Here is a 24,876-nt window from a genome sequence, read left to right on the forward strand (position 1 = left end):
GGATGTCCCCTCTGTGTCCCCATGGATGTCCCCTCTGTGTCCCCCAGGCTGGTCCCCTCTGTGTCCCCATGGATGTCCCCTCTGTGTCCCCATGGATGTCCCCTCTGTGTCCCCCAGGCTGGTCCCCTCTGTGTCCCCATGGATGTCCCCTCTGTGTCCCCATGGATGTCCCCTCTGTGTCCCCCAGGCTGGTCCCCTCTGTGTCCACAGGGCTGTCCCTATGGGTGTCCCCTCTGTGTCCCCATGGATGTCCCCTCTGTGTCCCCTCTGTGTCCCCGGGGCTGTCCCTTTGTATCCCTCGGTCTATTCCTGCTGTTCCCCCGGGCTGTCCCCCTGTGTCCCCCCCTGTGTCCCCCCCTGTGTCCCCCTGTGTCCCCCCCTGTGTCCCCATGGGTGTCCCCCTGTGTCCCCCTGTGTCCCCTGTGTCCCCCTGGCCGGGCTGTTCCCGCTGGGGGCGCGGCGGGCGGGCGGGCGCGGGTGTCCCTTGTCCCTTCCTGGCAGGAAAGGGGCCGAGCTGCCGCCGCCGGGGCCGGGACTTCCCTGCGGGATCCGGGCCCGGGACTTTCCTGCGGGGTCCGGGACGGCGGGGAGCGGCACCGACACCGGGCCAGGTACCGACACCGGGCCAGGTACCGACACCGAGCCCGGTACCGACACCGGGCCAGGTACCGACACCGAGCCAGGTACCGACACCGGGCCAGGTACCGACACCGAGCCCGGTACCGACACCGGGCCGGGTACCGACACCGAGCCCGGCACCGACACCGGGCCAGGTACCGACACCGAGCCAGGTACCGACACCGAACCCGGTACCGACACCGAGCCCGGTACCGACACCGGGCCGGGTACCGACACCGAGCCAGGCACCGACACCGAGCCAGGCACCGACACCGAGCCAGGTACCGACACCGAACCCGGTACCGACACCGAGCCCGGTACCGACACCGAACCAGGTACCGACACCGGGCCAGGTACCGACACCGGACCGAACCGGGCCGGGCCAGGGGGGGTCCCGCCGCCCCCTGAGCCCCACACCGGGTTATGGGACCGGGAGAGGATGGAGTGGGGCCGGGACCGGGAAGGGATGGAGCGGTGCCGATACCAGGAGCACAGGAGGGGATGGAGCGGTACCGGTACCGGAGGGGATGGAGCGATACCGGGAGGGGATGGAGCGGTACCGGTACCAGGAGAGGCAGCACAGGAGGGGATGGAGCGGTACCGGGAGAACCGGGAGGGGATGGAGCGGTACCGGTACCGGCAGGGGATGGAGTGGTACCGACACCGGTACCAGGAGCACAGGAGGGGATGGAGCGATCCCGGTACCGCTCCTTCCACTCCCGGTACCGGTACCGGCTCATCCCCGGAGCTTTGAGGGTTCGGGACTCACCGAACCAGCCCCAGGGTCCTGAATCCCCTCCTGGACCAACCAGCACAACTCAGGATAGGGGGAAAAGAAAGAAAAAAAAACCCCAAACTCAAAGCACCGGGACCACCAAAAAGAAAACCACCGAACTTTTTTTTTTTTTTTTAAATTTAATTTAATTTTATTATTTCTTTTCTCTCCCCGCGGTTCTCCCGCCCCTTCCCGTTACCATGCCAACTCTCCTAAAAAACCCAAGCCAGCCCCGCGCTGCTCGGCGGCGGCGGCGGGGGCCGAAATCCGCCCTGCCAGATCCTTTCCCTTCCTTTCCCCTTCCCGGCCCTTCCCCGCCCGGCCCCGGGGCCACCGGCCGCCGCCACCGGGGCCACCATGGCCCGGGACGCCCCCAGGTAACCGCGGGGGACGAGGAGGAGGATGGTGATAGGGAAGATGAGGATGGGGATGAGGAGGATGAGGATGATGAGGAGGAGGATGGGGATGAGGAGGATGAGGATGATGAGGAGGAGGAGAAGGAGGAGGAGGATGAGGAGGAGGAGGGTGAGGAAGAGGATGAGGATGATGGTGATAAGGAGGAGGATGATAAGGAGGAGGATGAGGAAGAGGATGAGGATAAGTATGATAAGGAGGATGAGGATGAGGAGGAGGAGGAGGATGAGGAGGAGGAGGAGGATGAGGAGGAGGATGATGATGAGGAGGATGAGGATGAGGATAAGAAGGAGGAGGATGAGGATGATAAGAAGGAGGAGGAGAAGGATGATAAGGAGGAGAAGGATGAGGAGGAAGAGGATGAGGAGGATGATGATGATGATGATAAAGAGGAGGATGAGGATGATAAGGAGAAGGAGAAGGAAGAGGATGATGATAAGGAGAAGGAGGATGAGGAGGATGATAAGGAGGATGAAGATGATGGTGATAAGGAGGAGGATGAGGAGGATGAAGATAAGGAGGAGGAGGAGGAGGATGATGATAAAGAAGAGGAGGATGAGGAGGAGGAGGATGAAACAGCGTGGGATGTGTGGGATGATGCTGATGATGCTGATAATGCTGATAATGCTGATAATGCTGATAATGCTGCTGCTGATAATGAGGAGGATGATGCTGATAATGAGGAGGAGGAGGAGGGTGTGGGAGGCAGCTCCGGGGGTGTCTCTCTCTCTCTCCCCAGGCTGGGGGCGGCTCCGGGAGCAGCGGGGGGATGGACAGACGGATAAACCCAGGGCTGGAGGCCAAAGCTCGGGATTCCAGCCCGGAGCGGGGGAGGAAACGGGGCGGGCTCGGCCTGGGGCCCGCAGGGACCCGCGAGGGGAGTTTTTGGAGCCCTGGTGGATTTTTTTGGAGCCCCGGCAGCTCCAGGAGGGGAGTTTTTGGAGCCCTGGTGGATTTTTTGGAGCCCCAGTAGCTCCAAAAGGGGATTTTTTGGAGCCCCGGTGGATTTTTTGGAGCCCCAGCAGCTCCAGGAGGGATTTTTTTGAGCCCCGGTGGATTTTTTGGAGCCCCAGCAGCTCCAGGAGGGATTTTTTGGAGCCCCGGTGGATTTTTTGGAGCCCCAGCAGCTCCAGGAGGGATTTTTTTGGAGCCCTGGTGGATTTTTTTGGAGCCCCAGTAGCTCCAGGAGGGGATTTTTTGGAGCCCCGGTGGATTTTTTTGGAGCCCCAGCAGCTCCAGGAGGGGATTTTTTGGAGCCCCGGTGGATTTTTTGGAGCCCCGGCAGCTCCAGGAGGGGATTTTTTGGAGCCCCTGGTGGATTTTTGGAGCCCCGGTAGCTCCAAAAGGGGATTTTTTGGAGCCCTGGCAGCTCCAGGAGGGGGGTGAGGCCGGAGAGGTCGGGGGGATTTTTAAATTTTTATTATTACTATTATTTATTTATTTATTTATTTTTTTTTATTATTATTATTACTACTACTATTATTACTATTATTATTATTATTTTTAGTCCAGGCCTGGTGTTGGTTTTGTGATTTGGGAAGAATTTAAGTGAATTTTTCCCATTAAAATGCTGATTTTTGGGGACTGGAGTTGTGTCCAGTCAGGCTGGGACGGGACAGGAGCTGTTCCCTGAGCTCAGGGGGTGCTGGACACCCCAAATTTATGGGATTTATGGGATTTATGGGATTTGTGCTCCTTTCTGGGCCTCCCCCCTCCCCTCAATACCTTCACCAACCGCTGGAAAAGTGAATTTTCCCTTCCTCTGCTCTTCCCAACCTGAGCAAAAAAAGGCACCGAGGAGGGAATTTTTTATTCCCAGAAAATAAAATTGGAATTATTTGGATGGGAGGGAGTTTAGAGCTTGTTCTGATCCAAAGGGGGGGATGATTTTCACTCTTGGGCAGCTCCAGGGGTGGGGCATCGCTGGGATTTTGGAGTTTTTGGGGTTTTTTTATTTGTGTTGTCTGTGAGCCTTAAATATCCCAAACTGATGGAGAATTCCTGAATATTCTTGATTTTGGGGGGAATTCTGCTTTTCCCTCCCCTGAATCCCAGGGATCCATCCCAGTCCCAAATTCCAGGGATCCATCCCGGTCCTGAATCCCAGGGATCCATCCCGGTCCCGAATTTCAGGGATCCATCCCGGGCTCCTTTTCCTTCTTCCCAAATTCTAGAGGTCCAGCCCAGGCTCCTTTTCCAGCTCCCGAATCCCAGGGATCCATTCCGGGATCATTTTCCCATTTCCCAAATCCCAGGGATCCATCCAAGTTCCGAATTCCAGGGATCCATCCCAGTCCTGAATTCCAGGGATCCATCCTGGGCTCCTTTTCCCGTTTCCCAAATTCCAGGGATCCATCCCGAGCTCCTTTTCCCATCCCCTTAATTCCAGGGATCCATCCGGGTCCCGAATTCCAAGGATCCATCCCAGTCCTGAATTCCAGGGATCCATCCCAGTCCTGAATTCCAAGGATCCATCCTGGGATCATTTTCCATCTCCTGAATCCCAGGGATCCATCCCGGGCTCCTTTTCCCTCTTCCCCAAATCCCAGGGATGCTCCTGGGAACACCGAGAGATGGGAAAGGGAAGCCCAGGCTTCCTCCCTGGAATATTTGAGAGGGGAAAGGGAAGTTCCAGCTGCTCCCTTGGGATACAGGAGAGAAGGGAAGAGGAGCCTGGAACACCGAGGGGTGGGAAAAGGAGCCTGGGATGGATCCCTGGGATTCAGGAGAGGGAAAGAGGAGCTCAGGCTGCTCCCTGGAATTCAGGAAAGGTTCTCCTTTCCCTCTCCCACTGTTCCCAGGGAGCAGCTTGGACGCCCCCTCTCCTCTCACAGTGTTCCCAGGGATCAGCCTGGGCTCTTTCCATGTTCCAGGAATCATCCTGGGCTCCCCTTTCCCTCTCCCAGTGTTCCAGGGATCCATCCTGGGCTTCCTTTCCCTGTTCCAGTGTTCCATGGAGACATCTTGAGCTCCCCTTTCCTGTCCCTCGGTGTTCCAGGCTCCTCTTTCCTTCCCTCCCGTATCCCAAAGGGAGCAGCTGGAACTTCCCTTTCCCCTCTCAAATATTGCAGGGAGGAAGCCTGGGCTTCTCTTTCTCCTCCCTCAGTGTTCCAGGGAAGCAGCCTGGGCTCATTTTCCCTCTCTCAATGTTCCAGGGAAACATCCTGGGCTCTTTCCTTGTTCCCTGGATCACCCTGGGTTCCCCTTTCCCACCCCTCAGTGTTCCCAGGGATCAGCCTGGGCTTCCCTTTCCCATCTCTCAGTATTCCCAGGAAGCATCCTGGGCTCTCTCAGTGTTCCAGGGAACATCCTGGGTTCCCCTTTCCCTCTCAGTGTTCCCATGGAACAGTTTGAGCTCCCCTTTCTCCTCTCCCAGTTCCCAGGGATGCAGCCCAGGTTTCCTTTGCCTCTCCCAGTTTTCCATTCAGACATCCTGAGCTCCCCTTTCCTGTCCCTCGGTGTTCCAGGCTCCTCTTCCCTTCCCTCCTGTATCCCAAAGGGAGCAGCTGGAACTTCCCTTTCCCCTCTCATATACTCCAGAGAGGAAGCCTGGGCTTCCCTTTCTCCTCCCTCAGTGTTCCCAGGGAACAGCCTGGGCTCCTTCCCTATTCCAGGGAACATCCTGGGCTTCCCTTTCCCATCTCTCAGTGTTCCCAGGGAGCATCCTGGGCTCTCCCAGTGTTCCAGGAATCATCTCAGGTTCCCCTTTCCCACCCCTCAGTGTTCCAAGGGAGCAGTCTGCACTCCCCCTCTCCTCTCACAGTTCCCAGGGAAGCAGCCTGGGCTCTCCCAGTGTTCCAGGGATCAGCCCGAGTTCCCTTTCCCTCTCTCAGTGTTCCAAGGGAACAGCTTGAGCTCCCCTCAGTGTTCCAGGGAACATCCTGGGCTCTTTCCCTGTTCCCTGGAGCATCCTGGGTTCCCCTTTCCCTCTCCCACTGTTCCCAGGGAGCAGCCTGGGCTCTCCCTCTCCGCTCCCAATGTTCCAGGGAAAGCTCCTGGGTTTCCCTTTCCCACTGTTCCCATGGAACAGCTTGGACTCCCCCTCTCCTCTCATAGTTTCCAGGGGAGCAGCCTGGGCTTCCCTTTCTCCTCCCTCAGTGTTCCCAGGGAGCAGCCTGGGCTCTTTCCTTGTTCCAGGGAGGCATCCCTGGCTCTCCCAGTGTTCCCTGGAGCATCCTGAGCTCCTTTCCCTGTTCCCTGGAGCATCCTGGGCTCCCCTTTCCCACCCCTCAGTGTTCCCAGGGATCAGCTTGGACTCCTCCTCCTGTTCCAGGGAGCAGCCTGGGCTCTTTCCTCGTTCCAGGGAGGCATCCCTGGCTCTCCCAGTGATCCAGGGAACATCCTGGGTTCCCCTTTTCCCTCCCAGTGTTCCCAGGGAACAGCTTGAGCTCCTCTCACTGTTCCAGGGATCAGCCTGTGCTTCCCTTTCTCCTCCCTCGGGTGTTCCAGGGAATCGTCCTTGGCTTTCCCAGCGTTCCAGGGATGCAGCCTGGGCTCCTTTTCCCATCTCTGGATATTCCAGAGGGACAACCTGAGCTCCCTTTCCCAAAATCTCAATATTCCAGAGGGGAATTCTGTTCTCTTTTTTCCCTCTCAATATTCCAGAGGAGAATTCTGTTCTCCTTTCCCCTCTCCCAATATTCCAGAGGAGAATTCTGTTCTCCTTTTCCCTCTCCTGATATTCCAAAGGGGAATTCTGTTCTCTTTTCCCCCATCTTGATATTCCAGAGGGGAATTCTGTTCTCCTTTCCCCCTTTTCCCTCATTCCAAGGGGTTCCTTGAACTCCTTTTCCCCTCTCCCAATATTCCAGAAGGGGAATTCTGTTCTCTTTTCCCCCCTCCCGATATTCCAGGGGGGAATTCTGTTCTCCTTTTCCCCCTCTCCCTCTGGGATGTGTTTTGGGGTGGGGTTGAAGAGCCGGGACAGGGATTTTTAGGGATTTGTAGGGATTTGTGGATGTGCTCTCGGGTTTTCCAGGGAAAAGCTGCGGATGGAGCTCCTTGGGGGATGAGGGATTGGGATGGGCAGAGCCAGGGAACAGGGAAAGGGGGTCCTTGAATTCCTGAATTCCCTGAATTCCTGAATTCCCTGAATTCCTGGAACCTTCTGAATCCCCGAACCCCTGAATCTCCTGAACTCCCTGAATCCCCTGAACCCCTGAATCCCCAAATTCCCTGGATCCTCCTAATCTCCCAAATCCCCTGAATTCCTCAATTTCCCCAAATTCTCTGAATCCCCTGAATTCCCAAATCCCTGAATCCCCCTGAATCCCTGAATCCCTGGAATCCTGGAATTCCTTGAACCCCCTTAATCCCCTGATTTCCTGAATTCCTGAATCCCCAAATTCCCTGGATCCCCTGAATTCCCTGAATCCCCTGATTTCTCTGACTCTCCGAATTCCCAAATCCCTGAATCCCCCAAACTCCCCAGATTCCCTGAATTCCCTGAATCCCTGAATACCCCAAATCCCCTGAATTCCTGAATTCCCAAACCCCCTGAACCCTTGAATCCCCCAATTCCCTGGATCCCCCTAAATCCCCAAATTCCCTGACTCCCCTGGAATTCCTGGAAGCCCTGAATTCCCCAGATCCCCTGAATCCCAGGATCCCCTCCTGTTCCTGTTCCTGGCTGGGATTTTCTGCTCCAGCTTTTCCCGTGGCTCCAGCACCACCAGGAGCTGTGGGACGAGCTGGGGACCCGTGGGTGGAATTCCCTGAATTCCTGAGTCCCCCTGAATTCCCTGAATTCCCTGAATCCCCAAATCCCCAAATCCCCTGACTCCCCAAATTCCCTGAATTCCTTGAACCCCCTGGATACCCTGAAATCGCTGACTCCTCTGAATTACCCGAATTCCTTAAATCTCTGACTCCCCCGAATTTCCTGCATATCCTGGCTCCCCTGAATCCCTCGACTCCCTGACTCCCCAAATTCCCTGAATTCCCTTGACTCCCCTGAATCCCCCAAATCACCTGAATCCCTGAATTCCCAAATCCCCTGAATTCCCTGAACCCCTGAATCCCTTGACTCCCCTGAATCCCCCGAGTTCCCTGAATTCCCCAAGTTCCCCAAATCTCCTGACTCCCCTAAATTTCCGAATCCCCTGAATCCCCCAAATCTCCCGAATCCCCAATTCCCCTGAGTTCCCAAGTCCCCTGAATTCCCTGAGCTCCCCAAATCCCCCAAACCCCCTGACTCCTCTGACTCCCCCCAAACCCCTGAATCCCCAAATCCCATCAGTCCCCCAAATTCCCTAAATCCCCCGAATTTCCAACCCCCCACATTCCCCATCTCCCCCAAACCCCCTGAACCCCATAAACCCCTGACTCCCCAAAACCCCCCAAAACCCCCCAAAATCCCCCCAAAAATCCCTCATTTTCAGTCCCCCCCGGGCCCGGATCCGCTCAGGTTTTCCCGCAGCAGCTCCGAGGAGCACCAGGAGTGACTCGGCTCCATCCCACCCCCGGAGGTGTCACCGCTGTCACCGCTGTGTCACCGCTGTGTCACCGCGACAACGGGCACGGCTCGGGGACAGCGCGGGCGGGGGGCGGGGACAGCGCCCTGCGGGGACACGGGGTGGCACAATGTGGCAGCAGGTGACAGTGGTGGCAGAATGTGGCAGCAGGTGGCAGAGAGTGGCAGAGAGTGACAGAATGTGGCAGTGGGTGGTGGCGGTGGCAAAATGTGGCAGTGGGTGGCAGCAGGTGGCAGTGGTGGCAGAACATGGCAGCGGGTGACAGAGAGTGGCAGTGGTGGCAGCAGGTGACAGTGGTGGCAGAAGGTGGCAGCGGGTGACAGAGAGTGGTAGAGGATGGAAGAATGTGGCAGATGGTGGCAGCAGGTGGCAGAGGGCGGCAGTGGGTGACAGAGGGCGGCAGTGGGTGACAGAGGGTGGCAGTGGCTGGTGGTGGTGGTAGCAAGTGGCAGAGGGTGGCAGAATGCGGCAGAGGGTGGCGGAGGGTGGCAGAATGCGGCAGAGGGTGGCGGAGGGTGGCAGAATGTGGCAGTGGTGGCAGTGGGTGACAGACCATGGCCGTGGGTGGCAGAGGCTGACAGAATGTGGCAGTGGGTGGTGGTGGTGGCAGAGTGTGGCAGATGGTGGCAGCAGGTGGCAGAATGTGGCAGTGGGTGTTAGTGGGTGATAAAGAGTGTCAGAGGGTGGCAGTGATGCCAGGCCTGGAGACAGTAGGTGGCAGTGGGTGACAAAATGTGGCAGTGGTGGCAGAACGTGGCAGTGGGTGACAGAGAGTGGCAGTGGTGACAGAATGTGGCAGTGGTGGCACTGGGTGGCAGAGGGTGGCAGCAGGTGGCAGTGGGTGACAGAGGGTGGCAGTGGTGGCAGCAGGTGGCAGTGATGGCAGTGGATGCCAGGCCTGGGGACAGCAGGTGGCAGTGGATGACAGAATGTGGCAGTGGGTGGTGGTGGTGGCAGAGGGTGGCAGTGGGTGACAGAATGTGGCAGTGGGTGGCAGCGGGTGGCAGCGGGTGACAGAGGGTGGCAGAGAGTGGGAGAGGGTGGAAGAATGTGGCAGCAGGTGGCAGAATGTGGCAGGAGTGGCAATGAGTGGCAGTGGGTGGCATCAGGTGGCAGAATATGGCAGTGGGTGGTGGCGGTGGCAGCAGGTGACAGAGGGTGGCAGAATGTCGCAGTGGTGGCACTGGGTGGCAGAGGGTGGCAGTGGGTGACAGAATGTGGCAGTGGGTGGTCGTGGTGGCAGAATGTGGCAGCAGGTGGCAGTGGGTGGCAGCAGGTGGCAGCAGGTGGTGGCGGTGGCAGTGGTGGCAGAATGTGGCAGTGGGTGGCAGCAGGTGGTGGCGGTGGCAGTGGTGGCAGAATGTGGCAGTGGTGGCAGCAGGTGGCAGTGGGTGGCAAAGAGTGGCAGCAGGTGGTGGCGGTGGCAGTGGGTGACAGAGGGTGGTAGAATGTGGCAGCAATGCCAGTGGGTGGCAGTGGGTGACAATGGGTGACAGAGGGTGGCAGTGGTGGCAGCAGGTGGTAGAATGTGGCAGCAGTGACAGTGGGTGATAAAAGGTGGCAGAGGGTGGCAGTGGGTGACAGAATATGGCAGTGGGTGGCAGCTGGTGGCAGATGGTGGCAGCAGGGGGCAGAGAGTGGCAGGGTGTGGCAGAGGGTGGCAGAGAGTGACAGTGGTGGCACAACGTGGCAGTGCGTGACACAATGTGGCAGTGGGTGGCAGAATGTGGCAAAGGATGACAGAATGTGGCAGTGGGTGGTGGCGGTGGCAGCGGGTGGCAGAGAGTGGTAGAGGGTGGAAGAATGTGGCAGGAGTGGCAGCAGGTGGCAGTGGGTGACAGAGGGTGGCAGTGATGGCAGCGGGTGGCAGTGGGTGACAGTGGGTGACAGAGGGTGGCAGTGATGGCAGCAGGTGGCAGAGGGTGGCAGGATGTGGCAGTGTGTGACACAATGTGGCAGCAAGTGGCAGTGGGTGACAGCAGGTGACAGTGGTGGCAGAGAGTGGCAGTGGTGGCAGCAGGTGACAGTGGTGGCAGAATGCGGCAGGGGGTGGGAGAATGTGGCAGCAGTGACAATGGGTGGTGGGGGGTGACAATGGGTGATAGAGGGTGGCAGCAAGTGGCAGAGGGTGGCATCAGGTGGCAGAGTGTGGCAGTGGGTGCCAGGCCTGGGGACAGCAGGTGGCAGTGGTGGCAGCGAGTGGCAGTGGTGGTGGGTGGCAGTGGGTGACAGGATGTGACAGAGGGTGGCAGTGGGTGACAGAATGCGGCAGTGGGTGACAGGATGTGACAGAGGGTGGCAGTGGTGGCAACAGGTGGCAGAGGGTGACAGAATGTGGCAGATTGTGGTGGTGGCAGTGGGCGACAGAGGGTGGCAGTGGGTGCCAGGCCTGGGGACAGCAGTGACAGCAGGTGACACTGTGTAGCAGTGGGTGACAGAATGTGACCCTGTGTGGCAATGGTGGCAGCAGGTGACACTGTGTGACAGCAGTGGCAGCAGGTGACACAGTGGTGGCCCTGTCCCCGCTGCCCAGCTGGCCCCGGTAACCTGAGCTGGAGCCGCTTCTGCGCTCATCAAATATTGACAGCCCGGCTGGGAACAGCGGGGACAGAGTGGGGACAGAGTGGGGACCATGGGGACAGCAGGCCTGGGGACACTGGGGACACTGGGGACAGAGTGGGGACAGAGTGGGGACAGCAGGGACAGGGTGACAATGAGGACAGCGCGGGGACACTGGGGACAGCGGGGACAGAGTGGGGTGGCCCTGGCACAGCTCAGTGACACCAGTGGTGGCCCTGGCAGGGTTTGGTGACACCAGGGGTGGCCCTGGCACAGCTCAGTGACACCAGTGGTGGCTCTGGCAGGGCTTGGTGACACCGCGTGTGGCGCTGGTGCAGTTTGGTGACACTGGGGGTGGCTCTGGTGTGGCTCAGTGACACGGGGGTGTGTCTGGCAGGGCCTGGGGACAAACGGGGACACGCCGGGGGTGGCACCTGCCAAGGCTCCCAATGGGGCCGGGGGGTCACGGCCCGGCTGGGAAGGGGACGGTGCTTTGGGGTGATCCGTGCTGGAATCCCAGGATCCCAAATCCCAGAGTCCCCAAATCCCACAATCCAGAAGCCCAGAATCCAAAATCCCTGATCCCAGAACCCGACAATCCCACAATCTCATATTCTCACAATACAGAACCACAGAATTCCAGAATACAGAATCCTCAAATCCCACAACCCCAGAATCTCAGATTCCAGAATCCCAAAGTCCCACAATCCAGAATCCCAAAATCCAGAACCCCAGAACCCCAGAATGCAAAATCCCAGAATCCAAAATCCCAGAATCTCAGAACCCCAGAATGCAAAATCCCATATTCCCACAATCCAGAACTCCATAATCCCATAATCCCAAACCCCACAATCCCATAACCCCAGAATTCCAGAATACAAAATCCCATAATCCCAGAACCCCAAAAATCCAAAATCCCAGAATCCCATAATCCCAGATCCCCAGTATCCAAAATCTCCAAATCCCAGAACCCCAAACCCCCACAATCCCAGAACCCCAAACCCCACAATCCCACAATTATTTCTATTGGAAAACCCCTCCAAGGCCACCAAGCCCAACCTTTGCCCTGTCCCCACCTTGTCCCCAACCCAGAGCCCCCAATGTCACCTCCAGGAACCCCAAACACTCCCTGGGAATCCCATCCCAAATCCCAAAGGAATTTCCCTCCAGAAAAAAACAAACAAACAAACAAAAAACCCAAAAAAACCCACCAAAAAAAAACTCCCAAAAAAACCCCCAAAAAACAAAACAACAAAAAAACCCAAACCAAACCAAACCAAACAAAAAAAACCCCACCAAAAACCCCAAAAAACCAAAAAACCCCACAAACAAACAAACAAAAAACCACAAAAACCCCCCAAAAGCCAAAAAAACTCTAAAAAAACCCCAAAACGCCCCCAAAAAACCAAAACAAAACAAAAAAAACCCCAAACCCCAAACCAAAACAAAAAAACCAAAAAACCAAAAAACCAAAAAAAACCCAAAAAACCTCACAAACAAAAAAACCCCCCAAAAATCCCCCAAAACTCATCAAACCCCCCCCCCCCCAAAAAAAAAAAACAACCCAAAAAAACCCCCAAAAACCCCCAAGAAATCCCGACAGATTCGGATTTGAGAATTTGGTTTTGGTGCCCCAAAAAAAAAACCCCAAAAAATTTCAATTTGGGGTCTGGGCTGGTTCCCCCCTCATCCCTGCAGCCTCATCCCTGGGGAAGGGACATTCCCAAAAACATTCCTGGGGTTTTTTTTTTTTTGGGGGAATGATTTCAACTTCCAGGCTCGGTTTTATTTTTTTTTTTTTTTTTTTTTTTTTTTTTGGGAAAGAATGGCCGGAAACTGTTCCATTGTTCCCGGGCCGGGGAAGGAAACGCTGCCCCGGGCACTGCCCGCCCCCTTGGAATGTTCCCTTTGGAATAGTCACCTCTGGAATATTCCCTTTGGAATGTTCCTTTTGGAATAGTCACCTTTGGAATGAATATTCCCTTTGGAATGTTCCCTTTGGAATGAATATTTTCCCTTGGAATGAATATTCCCCTTGGAATTAATATTTTCCCTTGGAATATTTCCCTTTGGAATGAATATTCCCTGGGAATGTTCCCTTTGGAATAGTCACCTCTGGAATATTTCCCCTTGGAATGAATATTCCCTTTGGAATGTTCCCTTTGGAATGAATATTTTCCCTTGGAATGTTCCCCTTGGAATTATTATTTTTCCCTTGGAATGAATATTTCCCTTTGGAATTAATATTTTCCCTTGGAATATTTCCCTTTGGAATGAATATTCCCTGGGAATGTTCCCTTTGGAATAGTCACCTCTGGAATATTTCCTTTGGAATGTTCCTTTTGGAATAGTCACCTTTGGAATGAATATTCCCTTTGGAATGTTCCCTTTGGAATAGTCACCTCTGGAATATTTCCCCTTGGAATGAATATTTTCCCTTGGAATGAATATTCCCCTTGGAATTAATATTTTCCCTTGGAATATTTCCCTTCGGAGTATCTTCCCCTGGAATATCTCCCTTGAAGTGGATATTCCCCTTTGGAATGTTCCCTTTGGAATAATCACCTTTGGAATATTTCCCCTTGGAATGAATATTTTCCCTTGGAATGTTCCCCTTGGAATTATTATTTTTCCCTTGGAATGAATATTTCCCTTTGGAATGAATATTTTGCCTTGGAATATTTCCCTTTGGAATGAATATTCCCTGGGAATGTTCCCTTTGGAATGAATATTTCCCTTTGGAATGAGTATTTCCCTTGGAATATTCCCCTTGGAATGGATATTCCCCTTTGGAATATTTCCCCTTGGAATGTTCCCTTTGGAATGAATATTTCCCCTTGGAATGGATATTTCCCTTTGGAATATTTCCCCTTGGAATTATTATTCTCCTTAGAGTATTTCCCTTTGGAGTGAATATTCCCTGGGAATGTTCCCTTTGGAATTAATATTTCCCTTTTGGAATATTTCCCTTTGGAATATTTCCCCTTGGAATGAATATTTCCCTTTGGAATGTTCCCCTTCAAATATTCCCCTTTGGAATGAGTATTTCCCTTGGAATATTCCACTTGGGATGGATATTTCCCTTTGGAATATTTCCCTTTGGAATGAATATTTCCCTTGGAATATTCCCCCTTGGAATTAATATTTCCCCTTGGAATTTTTTATTTCCCTTGGAATATTTCCTTTTGGAATGAATATTTCTCTTAGAATATTTCCCCTTGGAATTAATATTCCCTTTGGAATGTTCCCCCTTGGAATTAATATTTCCCTTGGAATTTTTATTTCCCTTGGAATATTTTCCTTTGGAATATTCCCCTTGGAATGCATATTTCCCTTTGGAATGTTCCCCTTGGAATACTCCCTTTGGAATATTCCCCTTGGAATTTAATATTTCCCTTGGAATGTTCCCTTTAGAATGAATATTTCCCTTTGAAATATTTCCCTTTGGATTGAATATTTCCCCTTTAGAATATTTCCCCTGGGAATGTCAGGGTTTGGATCAGGACGTGAATCCCCAAACTCAGAATCCTTGGGAATGTCAGGGTTGGGATCGGAACAAGAATTCCAGGATCCTCGGGAATGTGAGGGCTGGGATGAGAAAAAAGAATCCCAAAAAATCCTTGGGAATGTGAGTGTTGGGATCAGAACAATAATCCCAGGATCCAAAATCCTTGGGAATGTTGGGGTTGGGATCAGAATAAGAATTCCAGGATCCTTGGAAAAGTGAGAGTTGGGATACGAACAGGAATCCCAAATTTCAGGATCCTTTGGGAATTGAGGGCTGGGATGAGAACAGGAATTCCAAAATCCAGAATCTTCAGGAATGTGAGTGTTGGGATCAGAACAAGAATCCCAAAACTCAGGATCCTCAGGAATGTGAAGGTTGGAATGGGAACAAGAATTCCAGGATCCAAAATTCCTTGGGAATGTTGGGGTTGAGATGGAAACAAGAATCCCCCAAACAGAATCCCTCATTTATCAATTCCCGAGGCAAATCCCCCCTTTTCCATAATTTTATTTTATTTTTTTTTTCCCTTGGGATTTGTGTTTGATGGGAAGAGCCCGAGCTCAGCCTGGGGTTGAAAATCCGGGATTTTGGGATGGAGGGTGGTTTTTTTTTTCCCTTCATCCTTAAACCAGGATTCGCTCTGGGAAATCCCTGCAGGAAAAACATTCCCTGGAAATTCCCCGGGAATTCTCAGATTTTCCCCCCGATTTTCCCAGCTTTTTTTCCCAGATTTTTCCCACTTTTTCCTGCTTTTTCCCCCGATTTTTTCTGGGGTTTTTTTTCCCAGATTTTTTCCCACGTTTTCCTGCTTTTTCCCCCCAATTTTTCCTGCTTTCCCCCCTATTTTTCCTGGATTTTTTCCAGCTTTTCCCCACTTTTTCCTGCTTTTTCCCCCTCGATTTTTCTTGCTTTTCCCCCCCGATTTTCCTGTTTTTTTTTTTTTTCCCCACAGATTTTTCCAGCTTTTCCCTGCTTTTTTTCCTCCAATTTTCCCTGCTTTTCCCCCCCGATTTTTCCTGCTATTTCTTCCCGATTTTTCCTGCTTTCCCCCCTATTTTTTCCACTTTTTCCTGCTTTTTCCCCCCTGATTTTTCCTGGGGTTTTTTTTTTCCCAATTTTTTCCCCCCTTTTCCTGCTTTTTTCCCCCAATTTTTCCTGCTATTTCTCCCTGATTTTTCCTGCTTTTTTCCCAATTTTTTTCCACTTTTCCCTGTTTTTTCCCCCCCTTTTCCCCCCCCTCCTTGGTTCCCAGCAGCTGCTGCGCTGGGAGAATTCCCAAGCCATAAATTTTTAATTCCCTAAAGGTGCAGCAGCCATTTCTGAGCTCGCCGTGTGTGCCGGAGATTCCCATGGGATCAGCCCTTCCCATTCCCGAATTTCCAGGCTGGAGGTGGGAACAGCCCCCACCAGGGGAGAAGGAAAAAAATGGGGAAAAATCCCCATGTGGGATTATTTTTTTTTTTTTTTGGGATGGTTGGGAATGAGCCGGGAGAGAGGCCGGGACACGGCCTGGGAGGTGGGAATGGGGTGGGAGAGGTGAGGAGCACTGGGATAAAGGGTGGGAAAAGTCCAGGATCCCGTTGATCCGGGGTGGGAAAAATCGAGGATCCCGTGGATTTGGGGTGGGAAAAGTGCTGGAGGATCCTGTTGATCTGGAGTGGGGAAAGTGGAGGATTCTCATGGATCCAGGATGGGAAAAGTGCTGGAGGATCACGTTGGTCTGGAGTGGGAAAAGTGGAGGATTCCGATGGATTCAGGATGGGAAAAGTGCTGGAGGATCCCGTTGATCCAGGGTGGGAAAAGTGCTGGAGGATCATCTTGTTTCAGGGTGGGAAAAGGGGATGATCCCATGGATCCAGGGTGGAATTGGTGCTGGAGGATCCCATTGATCTGGAGTGGGAAAAGTGGAGGATTCTCATGGATCCAGGGTGGGAAAAGTGCAGGATCCTGTTAATCCAGGGTGGAAAAAGTGCTGGAGGATTCCCATTAACTCCAGGTGGGAAAGATTTTGGAGGATCCCACTGATCCAGGGTGGGAAAAGTGCTGGAGGATCCCCTTGATCTGGAGTGGGAAAAGTGGAGGATTCTCATGGATTCAGGATGGGAAAAGTGCTGGAGGATCCTGTTGATCCAGGGTGGGGAAAGTGCTGGAGGATCATCTTGATTCAGGGTGGGAAAAGGGGATGATCCCATTGATCCAGGGTGGGAAAATGCTGGAGGATCCCATGGATTTGGGGTGGAATTGGTGCTGGAGGATCCCATGGATCCGAGGTGGGAAAAGTGCTGGAGGATCCCACTGATCTGGAGTGGGAAAAGTGAAGGATTCTCATGGATTCAGGGTGGGAAAAGTGGAGAATTGTCATTGATCCAGAGTGGGAAAAGTGGAGGATCCCATTGATCTGGAGTGGGAAAAGTCGAGGATCCAATTGATCCGGGGTGGGAAAAGTGCTGGAGGATCACGTTGATCTGGAGTGGGAAAAGTGGAGGATTCTCATGGATTCAGGGTGGAATTAATGCTGGAGGATCCCATGGATCTGGGGTAGGAAAAGTGCTGGAGGATCCTGTTGATGTGGAGTGGGAAAAGTGGAGGATTCTCATGGATTCAGGGTGGGAAAAGTGGAGAATTGTCATTGATCCAGAGTGGGAAAAGTGGACGATCCCACTGATCCAGGGTGGAATTGGTGCTGGAGGATCCCATGGATCCAGGATGGGAAAAGTCCAGGATCCAATTGATCCAGGGTGGGAAAAGTGCTGGAGGATCCCATTGATCTGGAGTGGGGAAAGTGGAGGATTCTCATGGATTCAGGGTGGGGAAAAATGGAAGGTCTCATTGATCCAGGGTGGGAAAAGTGGAGAATCCCACTGACCTAGGATGGGGAAAGTGGAGAATTCTCATGGATTCAGGGTGGGAAAAAGGGATGATCCCATGGATCCAGGATGGGAAAAGTGCAGGATCCTGTTAATCCAGGGTGGAAAAAGTGCTGGAGGATTCCCATTAACTCCAGGTGGGAAAGATTTTGGAGGATCCCACTGATCCAGGGTGGGAAAAGTGCTGGAGGATCACGTTGGTCTGGAGTGGGGAAAGTGGAGGATTCTCATGGATTCAGGGTGGGAAAAGTGGAAGGTCCCGTTGATCCAGGGTGGGAAAAGTGGAGGATCCCATTGATCTGGAGTGGGAAAAGTCGAGGATCCAATTGATCCGGGGTGGGAAAAGTGCTGGAAGATCACGTTGATCTGGAGTGGGAAAAGTGGAGGATTCTCATGGATTCAGGGTGGGAAAAGTGGAGAATTGTCATTGATCCAGGGTGGGAAAAGTGGACGATCCCACTGATCCAGGGTGGGAAAAGTGGACGATCCCACTGATCCAGGGTGGGAAAAGTGGACGATCCCACTGATCCAGGGTGGGAAAAGTGCTGGAGGATCCTGTTGGTCTGGAGTGGGAAAAGTGGAGGATTCCCATGGATTCAGGGTGGGAAAAGTGGAGGATCCCACAGATCCGGGATAGGAAAGCTGGATCCAGGGTGGGAAAAGTTCTGGAAGAACTCCATTGATCTGGGATGGGAAAAGTGCAGGATCCCATTGATCCCAGGTGGGAAAAAGGGAGAATCCCACTTATCCGAGGTGTGGGAATTCCCTGCTGGGCCTGGTTCCCGCATCCCCCATCCCTGCCCCTGATCCCTGGGATGTTCCCTGGGCCTCCCACCGGATTAGCCCGGGATGAGGACGGGCTCCTGTGGTGGGAATATTTGGGATGAGGATGGGTTTGTGTGCCAGGAATTTTTGGGATAAGGATGGGATCATGTGATGGGAATTCTTGGGATAAGGATGGGCTCCTGTGGCAGGAATTTTCGGGATAAGGATGGGTTTGTGTGATGGGAATTCTCAGAAAAAGGATGGGATTGTGTGGGATAATTCTTGGGATAAGGATGAGTGGTGGGAATTATTGGGATAAGGATGAGTTTGTGTGGCAGGAATTCTTGGGATGAGGATGAACTCATGTGCCAGGAATTTTTGGGATAAGAATGGTGGGAATTCTTGGGAGGAGGATGGAGTTGTGTGGCAGGAATTCTTGGAAAAAGGATGGGATTGTGTGAGATAATTCTTGGGATAAGGATGAGCTCCTGTAGTGGGAATTCTCGGGATAAGGATGAGTTTGTGTACCAGAAATTTTTGGGATAAGGATGGATTAGTATGGCAGGAATGTTTGGGATAAGGATGGGTTTGTGTGGAGTAATTCTTGGGATAAGGATGTGCTCCTGTGGCAGAAATTTTTGGGATAAGGATGGATTTGTGTGGCAGCAATTTTTGGGATAAGGATGGATTTGTGTACCAGGAATTCTCGGGAAAATGATGAGTTTGTGGGATAATTTTTGGGATAAGGATGGGCTCTTATGCCAGGAATTCTCCAGATAAGGATGAGATCGTATGGTGGGAATTTTCGGGAATAAGTACGAGCTCCCGTGGCAGGAATTTTCGGGATAAGGATGGATTTGTGCACCAGGAATCCTCAAAACACAGAATTTTCACTTCCTTGTGACTCCAAGACCTCCCCCATCCCTGCTGTCCCTTTTCTGGGAATTCTCCCATTCCCACCCTGCTGCCCCAATGGATCCCAACATTCCCAACATTCCCAACATTCCCAACATTCCCAACATTCCCAACATTCCCGGGAGGGCTCTGACCGTCCCCTCTGTCCCCCCGCAGGTGGATGAGGAGGGAGCGCTGCCCGTGACTCTCCATCCAGGTGAGGAGCTTTTCCCTGGAATTTCCAGGAATTCGGGCTGGGAATGAGCTCGGGAGGGGAGATCCAGCCGGGAAAATGCTGTGGGGGTGGGAAAATGGGGAAAAACTGGGAAAAAACCGGGAAAATCGGGGAAAAAACCGGGAAAATCGGGTAAAAAAACGGGAAAAACTGGGAAAAATTGGGAGGAAAAAAGGTTGGGAAAGGCTGGAAAGGCTCAGAGCGGTCCCTGAAGGCAGGAATGGGAAAAAATGGGAAAAACTGGGAAAAACTGGAAAAAACTGGAAAAAACTGGGAAAGGCTCAGGTGTGGAGAGTTGAGGGCAGGAATAGGGATGGGAAAAGTTGGGAAAAGCTGGAAAGGCTCAGGCTGGTCCCTGCAGGCAGAAACAGGAATGGGGAAAGGCTGGGAAAAAAACCAAAAAAAAAAAAAAAATTAAAAAAAAAAAAAAAAAAAAAACAAAAAAAAAAACAAAAAAAAAAACACCAACAAAAAAAAACAACAACAAAAAAAAACCACAAAAACCAAAAACCAAAAAAAAAAAAAAAACCCCAAAAAAACCCCCCAAAAAACCCCAACAACAACAAAAACAACAACCCAAAAACCAAACCAAAAACAAAACAAAAAACCCAAACCAAACCAAACCAAAAAAAAAACCAAACAAACAAACAAAAAAAAAACCAACCAAAAAAAACCCAAAGCAAACCCAAACAACAACAACAACAAACTAGAAAAAGGCTGGAAAAAAGGCTGGAAAAGGCTGGCAGGGCTCAGAGCAGTCCTGGCTCAGGTGTGGAAAATTGAGGGCAGGAATGGGAATAGGAAAAGTTGGGAAAAAAATTGGGAAAGACTGAGAAAAACTGGGAAAAGACTGGAAAAGGAATGGGAAAAGTTGTGAAAAGCTGGGAAAAGGCTGAGGAAAAACTGGGAAAAGGCTGGAAAACGCTGGGAAAAGCTGGAAAAGCCTGGGGAAAACTGGAAAAGGCTGGGGAAAACTGGGAAAAGCTGGAAAGGCCCAGTCTGGACCCTGCAGGCAGGAGCAGGAATGGGGAAAAGCTGGGGAAAAGGCTGTGATTTCCTCAATTATTCCCCCAATTCCCCCAGTTTCCCCCCGGTTTCCACAATTCCCCCCCGTGTTTGCCCGCCCCGGGGCCAGGCCGGGATTAGCGGGCTCCAGCCGAGCAGATGGAGCGGGGCTGATCCCATTAGAGCCCCCGGGGCAGGAGGGGCCGGCCCGGGATTGTCCCAGGATGTTTTTCCCTCCTGGAAACCCCCCCGGGCCCGGCTGGGGATAGCGAGAATCCCCCCAGAATTCCCGGGAATAGGTGAGCTCCACGGTTTGGGGTGTTTTGGGGGGTTTTTGGAGATTTTTAGGGGTTTTTTAATGGGTTTGTGGGAGTTCCCGGCTGGGATTTGTTTGTCCCCGAGGTGTCCCCGTTGTCCTGCGTGTCCCTCCAAAAGGGGGCGTTTGGGGGATCTGGGGGTGGGAAATGTGGGGTTTGTCCCCTTTGTCCCCTCTGTCCCCTCTGTCCTTGTCCCCTCTGTCACCCCGTTCCTGTCCCCTGTGTCCCTCTGTCCCTGTGTCCCTCCTGTCCTCTTGTCTCTGTCGCTGTCCCCCATCTTTGTCCCTCTGTCCCCTCTGTCCCCATGCCTCTCTCTGTCCCCTCTGTCCCCTCTGTCCCTGTCTCCCTGTCACCTTGTCCTTGTCTCTGTGTCCCTCCTGTCTCCTTGTCTCTGTCCCCCCCTCTGTCTGTCCCCCTGTCTGTCCCTCTCCTCTCTGTCCCTCTTGTCCCCTCTGTCCCTGTGTCCCTCCTGTCCCCTCTGTCCCCCCTCTGTCGCCTTTTTCTCTGTCCCTTGTCCCCTCTGTCCCCCCGTCCCTGTCCCTCTCTCTGTGCCCTCTGTCCCTGCCCCCATCTCTGTCCCCCATCCTTGTTCCTGTCCCCCTGTCCCTCCTTGTCCTTCTGTCCCCCCATCCCTGTCTCTGTCCCTCTGTCCCCTTTGTCCCCTCTCTCCCTTCTGTCTCTGTCCCTCTCTCTGTCCCACTCTGTCCCTGTGTCCCTCCTGTCCCCTTTGCCTTTTTCTCTGTCCCTGACCCTTCTGTCCCCCCTGTCCCTCTGTCCCCATCCCTCTCTCTGTCCCCTCTGTCTCACTCTGTCCCCGTGTCCCTCCTGTCCCCTCTGTCCCCCCTGTCCCTGTCCCCCATCTCTGTCCCCCATCCTTGTTCCTGTCCCCCTGTCCCTCCTTGTCCTTCTGTCCCCCTGTCCTGCTGTCCTTGTCCCCCATCCCTGTCCCCTCTGTCCCTGTCCCCTTGGTCCCTGTCCCCCATCTCTGTCCCCCCATCCCTGCCTCTGTCCCTTTGTCCCCCCTGTCCCCTCTGTTATTCTCCCTGTCCTTGTCCCCTCTGTCCCATTGTCCCTGTCCTTGTCCCCCCAATCCCTGTCCCCACCTCTCTCTCCTCTCCCTCTGCCCCCGCTGTCCTTGTCCCTGTGTCCCTCTGTCCCTGTCCCTCTGTCCCTGTCCCCCATCTCTGTCCCCCATCCCTGTTCCTGTCCCCCCATCCCTGTCTCTGTCCCTCTGTCCCCTCTGTCCCTGTCCCTCTGTCCCTGTCCCTCTGTCTGTGCCCTCTGTCCCTGTCCCCCATCTCTGTCCCCCATCCTTGTTCCTGTCCCCCCATCCCTGTCTCTGTCCCTCTGTCCCCTTTGTCCCCCCTGTCCCATCTGTCGCTGTCCCTGTCCCCTCTGTCCCCCTGTCCTGCTGTCCTTGTCCCCTATCCCTGTTCCCCCTGTACCCCTGTCCCCTCTGTCGTTGTCCCCGTCCCTGTCCCTGTGTCCCTGTTTCTGTCCCTGTCCCCCCTGTCCCTGTCCCCCTGTCCCTGTCCCCCTGTCCCCCTGTCGCTGTCCCTATTTCTGTCCCTGTCCCTCTGTCCCTGTCCCCCTGTCTCTGTTTCTGTCCCTGTCCCTCTGTCCCTGTCCCTCTGTCTCTGTCCCTGTCCCTGTCCCCTCTGTCCCTGTCCCTCTGTCCCTGTCCCCCTGTCTCTGTTTCTGTCCCTGTCCCCTCTGTCCCTGTCCCTCTGTCCCTGTCCCCTCTGTCCCTGTCCTGTCCCTGTCCCTGTTTCTGTCGCTGTCCCTCTGTCCCGTCCCGCCCGTGGCGCTGCGGTTCCCATGGAAACGGGGCGGGAATGTTCCCATGGATACGGAACGGGATGGGGGAACATTCCTGATCCCGGGGGAACATTCCCGATCCGGGGGAACATTCCTGTCCCCTAAATCCCTGTCCTGTCCCAAAATCCCTGTCCTGTCCCCAAATCTCCCTACTGTCCCCCAACTCGTGTCCTGTCCCCAAATCCATCCTGTTCCCCAAATCCCCATCTCGTCCCCAGCTCTGTGTCCTGTCCCCAAACCTGTGTCCTGTCCCCAAACCTGTGTCCTGTCCCCAAATCCCTGCCCTGTCCCCAATCCCTGCCCTGTCCCCAGATCCTTGTCCTGTGCAGGGTTGGGGTCCCAAAGTCCCTTTGTGGGGTCCCTTTAGGGGTTGGATCCTGCTGGGGGAATTCCTGCAGAGATTCCATGAGAAAAGTGAGGCTGATCCCAGAAAACTCCCTGGAATGGGCCCTGCAGGGGGAACTTTTGGGATCCAGGGGTCCCTTCCCAGATTTCTCCTAGGGAATTTTCAGGAACTTTTTTTTGGGATAATTCCTGTTTGGGGAATTTTTGGGATCCAGGGGTCCCTTCCCAGATTTCTCCTAGGGAATTTTCAGGAACTTTTTTTGGGATAATTCCTGTTTGGGGAATTTTTGGGATCCAGGGGTCCCTTCCCAGATTTCTCCTAGGGAATTTTCAGGAACTTTTTTTGGGATAATCCCTGCTGGGAGGCCCTGTGGGATCCTGTGGGAATGTCCATGGGGAGAGTGGGAATTCATTCCCGGACTTTCCCCAGGGATATTCCAGAGGATCCTTGTGGGAATATCCGTGTCCCATATTCGGGAATCCCTTCCCACATTTCTCCCAAGCCTCAGCCCTTCCCAGGGATATTCCAGAGGGATATTCCAGAGGGATATTCCAGAGGGATATTCCAGAGGGTTCCTGTGGGAATATCCGTGTCCCATATTTGGGATCCTTTCCCATATTTCTCCTGGCCCTTTCCTCACCCACCCCAACCCCGATCCCAGCCCCAGAGCTGCCCCTTCCCCATCTCCCCCCACTGTCACCTCCTGGTGCCCCTGATGCCACCCTGGGCAGTGTCCCCTGCTGTCCCCCAGTGTCCCCTGATGTCACTGGGTCTCCTCTGTCCCCCGGTGTCACTGACCCCTGGGCATTGTCCCCTGGTGTCACTGATCCCAGTGTCCTTCAGTGTCACTGATCCCCAATGTCCCTGATCCCTGGGCAGTGTCACTGACCCTGCTGTCCCCCGGTGTCCCTCTGCTGTCCCCCGGTGTCCTTTTGCTGTCCCCCTGTGTCACTGAGCCCCGGGCAGTGTCCCCCAGTGTCACTGACCCCATTGTCCTCTGGTGTCACTGACCCCTGGGTGTTGTCCCCCCATGTCACTGATCCCCTGTGCTGTCCCCCTGCTGTCCCCCGGTGTCCCCCGCTGTCACTGATCCCTGGGCAGTGTCACTGAGCCCTGGGCAGTGTCCCCTGGTGTCACTGATCCCCGTTGTGCCCCGCTGTCACTGACCCCTGGAGGTTGTCCTCCAATGTCACTGATCCCTGGTGTCCCCTGGTGTCACTGATCCCCGGGCAGTGTCCCCTGGTGTCACTGATCCCCGCCGACCCCCGGGCAGTGTCACTGACCCCGCTGTCCCCCGCTGTCCCGCACTGTCCCCTGGTGTCCCCGACCCCCGGGCAGTGTCACTGACCCCGCTGTCCCGCACTGTCCCCCACTGTCCCCTGGTGTCCCCGACCCCCGGGCAGTGTCACTGACCCCGCTGTCCCCCGCTGTCCCGCACTGTCCCCTGGTGTCCCTGATCCCCGGGCAGTGTCACTGACCCTTGGGCAGTGTCCCCCACCCTCGGGCAGTGTCCCCCATCCCCGGCCAGCATCTCTAACCTCGCTATCTCCCCTCTGTCCCCCTGGCAGTGTCCCAAATCCCCCGGGCAGCATCTCTAACCTCTCTATCCCCCCTCTGTCCCCCTGGCAGTGTCCCAAATCCCCCGGCCGGCATCTCTAACCCCTCTATCCCCCCTCTGTTCCCCGGACAATGTCCCCCCAACCCCCGGGCAGTGTCCCCCATCCCCGGGCAGCATCTCTAACCCCTGTCTCTCCCCGCAGGGCCCCAGTGTCACTGTCCCCTGCTGTCCCCCACCCCCGGGCAGTGTCCCCCATCCCCGGGCAGTCTCTCTAACCCCTCTATCCCCCGCAGGGCCCCGGGCAGTGTCCCCCATCCCCTGCCAGTCTCTCTAACCCCTGTCTCCCCCCGCAGGGCCCCAGTGTCACTGTCCCCTGCTGTCCCCAATCCCCAGGCAGTGTCCCCCATCCCCTGCCAGTCTCTCTAACCCCTGTCTCTCCCCGCAGGGCCCCAGTGTCACTGTCCCCTGCTGTCCCCCACCCCCGGGCAGCATCTCTAACCCCTGTCTCTCCCCGCAGGGCCCCGGTGTCACTGTCCCCTGCTGTCCCCCACCCCCGGGCAGTGTCCCCAATCCCCAGGCAGTGTCCCCCACCCCCGGGCAGCATCTCTAACCCCTGTCTCTCCCCGCAGGGCCCCGAGCGGGCCGGGCCGCGGTGCGGAGCCGCATCGGGCGGAGGCGGCGGCGGAGGAGGAGGAGGAGGAGGAGGAGGAGGAGGAGGCGGGGG

At 54.5% G+C, this 24,876-nt stretch overlaps 1 long non-coding RNA gene across 2 annotated transcripts; it reads left to right on the forward strand.

The window, feature by feature from the left end:
• Nucleotides 1-555: 555 nt before the first annotated feature.
• Nucleotides 556-24,839, forward strand: LOC310908784. 2 transcript variants are annotated; one of them, XR_014589952.1, is made up of 3 exons: nucleotides 556-629; nucleotides 19,051-19,090; nucleotides 24,782-24,824. It is a non-coding gene; the product is annotated as an uncharacterized lncRNA (long non-coding RNA). The 2 variants fall into 2 exon arrangements; XR_014589953.1 differs by lacking the exon at nucleotides 556-629 and adding an exon at nucleotides 866-899 and having other exon boundaries at nucleotides 24,782-24,839.
• Nucleotides 24,840-24,876: the final 37 nt, after the last annotated feature.

This window comes from Zosterops lateralis (genome assembly GCF_965231275.1).
Source record: "Zosterops lateralis genome assembly, chromosome: 4".
NCBI lineage: Eukaryota > Metazoa > Chordata > Aves > Passeriformes > Zosteropidae > Zosterops > Zosterops lateralis.